At 52.3% G+C, this 2,461-nt stretch overlaps 1 pseudogene; it reads left to right on the top strand.

The window, feature by feature from the left end:
* Positions 1 to 264: 264 nt before the first annotated feature.
* Positions 265 to 2,044, top strand: LOC138078416 (proline-rich protein PRCC pseudogene; annotated as a pseudogene).
* Positions 2,045 to 2,461: the final 417 nt, after the last annotated feature.

Genomic DNA, 2,461 nt, shown 5'->3' with positions numbered 1-2,461 from the left:
AACAATAAATGCTGGAGAGAATGTAGGGAAAAGGGAAAACTTTGCTCTGTTGGTGGGAATATAAGTTGATACAACCATTATGGAGAATAGTATGGATGCTTCTTAAGAAACTATGAACAAAACTGCCATATTACCAACAAATTCCACTACTAGGCTTATACCCTAAGAAAACCGAAATTCAAAAAGACACTTGTACACGACTATTCATTGCCGTACTATTTACAATAGCCAGAACATGGAGGCAACCTATATGTCCATTGAAAGATGAATGAATAGGCTTACGCCAGCAGCGATGAAAGTGAGCCGGATGAGGCTGAGCCGGAGCCGGAGGAGGAGGAGGAGGCGGCGGCCCCTACTCCTGGGCCCACTTTAGGGGGCTTGTTCGCTTCTCTTCCCGCACCCAAGGGTCCGGCCTTGCTGCCTCCGCCCCCGCAGATGCTGGCCCCAGCCTTTCCCCCGCCGCTGTTGCTGCCCCCACCCACCGGCGACCCCCGGCTCCAGCCTCCTCCCCCCTTGCCCTTCGGCCTGGGAGGCTTCCCCCCACCTCCAGGCGTGAGCCCGGCTGAAGCGGCGGGAGTTGGGGAGGGGCTCGGATTGGGGCTGCCCTCGCCCCGAGGCCCTGGCCTCAGTCTGCCCCCTCCTATCGGCGGTGCCGGGCCCCCCCTGGGGCTTCCGAAGCCAAAGAAGAGGACAGAGCCGGTGAAAATTGCGGCGCCAGAGTTGCATAAAGGGGATTCAGATTCTGAGGAAGATGAACCCACAAAGAAGAAAACTGTCCTTCAGGGATCCAGTGAGGGGACTGGCTTGTCTGCCTTGCTTCCCCAGCCTAAAAACCTGACTGTGAAAGAGACTAACAGGTTGCTCCTGCCCCACGCCTTCTCCCGGAAACCCTCGGATGGCTCCTCTGACACTAAGCCCTCCAGGCAAGCTTCTAAGACCAAGTCCTCTTCTCTTGCCCCCGTTGTGGGCACCACAACCACCACTCCGTCACCCTCAGCTATCAAGGCTGCCGCCAAGAGTGCCGCCCTGCAGGTGACGAAACAGATCACGCAGGAGGAGGACGACAGTGATGAGGAAGTGGCCCCTGAGAACTTTTTCTCCCTCCCTGAGAAGGCCGAGCCACCTGGAGTTGAGCCATACCCTTACCCCGTTCCCACTGTCCCTGAAGAGCTGCCTCCAGGCACGGAACCAGAGCCGGCCTTCCAGGACGATGCAGCCAATGCCCCCTTGGAATTCAAGATGGCAGCAGGCTCAAGTGGGGCCCCTTGGATGCCTAAGCCTGGGGATGACTACAGCTACAATCAGTTTTCCACATATGGCGATGCCAATGCCGCTGGTGCTTACTATCAGGATTATTACAGTGGTGGCTACTATCCCGCACAGGACCCGGCTCTGGTCCCCCCCCAGGAAATTGCCCCAGATGCGTCCTTCATCGATGACGAAGCATTTAAGCGGCTGCAGGGCAAAAGGAACCGAGGGAGGGAAGAGATCAACTTTGTGGAGATCAAAGGTGACGACCAGCTCAGTGGGGCCCAGCAGTGGATGACCAAGTCATTGACAGAAGAGAAGACCATGAAGTCATTCAGCAAAAAGAAAGGGGAGCAGCCAACAGGCCAGCAGCGGCGGAAACACCAGATTACCTATCTGATTCATCAGGCTAAGGAGCGGGAGCTGGAACTGAAGAACACCTGGTCGGAGAACAAGCTCAGCCGCCGGCAGACCCAAGCCAAATACGGATTCTAGGGCTCTGGCCTGACTGCCTCTGGATCTCCTGCAGCCCAGCTGGCTCGGCCCCCAGCTTCATCTCTGGGACCCCAGCCGATCCAAGCCCAGGATCTCTTTCCCTGAGGACCCAGCCCTCGCCTCTGCGAGAATGAACATATTTGATAGATTTTTCTTAACAAAAGTTAGAAAATTCAGCTCCTTTCTGTCTTGGAGCTAGCAAAGACTCAAGCGATGCCTCAGAAGGGGCTCTGAGTTCTTGGATGGGAGTTTTGCTCCCTGTTGGGTGTGATGATATCCCCCCTCCCTCCATCTTTTTTTTTTTTTTAAACCAGGGATGTCTGTTGAAATAAAATATTCAGTCCAACAAAAAAAAAAAAAGAAAGATGAATGAATAAAGAAGTTGTGTACATATATACAATGAAATAATACTCAACCATAGAAAAGAATGAACTTGGGTCATTTAGTGATGTGGAAGAACCTAGACTCTGTCAGAGTGAAACAAGTCAGGAAGAGAAAAACTAATAGTAATGCATATATGTGGAATCTAGAAAAATGGTACTGATGAATCTATTTGTAGGAGAGAACTAGAGACACAGATATGAAGAATGAACATGTGGACACAATGAAGGAAAGAGAGGGTGGGACAAATTGAGACAGTAGCATTAACATGTATCCCCTACTATGTGTAAAACAGGTAGCTAGTGGGAAGCTGCCATACAGCACAAGGAGCTCAACT

Source organism: Capricornis sumatraensis, chromosome 4, assembly GCF_032405125.1.
Source record: "Capricornis sumatraensis isolate serow.1 chromosome 4, serow.2, whole genome shotgun sequence".
Classification (NCBI taxonomy): Eukaryota; Metazoa; Chordata; class Mammalia; order Artiodactyla; family Bovidae; genus Capricornis; species Capricornis sumatraensis.
The sequence above is the reverse complement of the archived record's forward strand: the minus strand, read 5'-3'. Positions and strand labels throughout refer to the sequence as shown.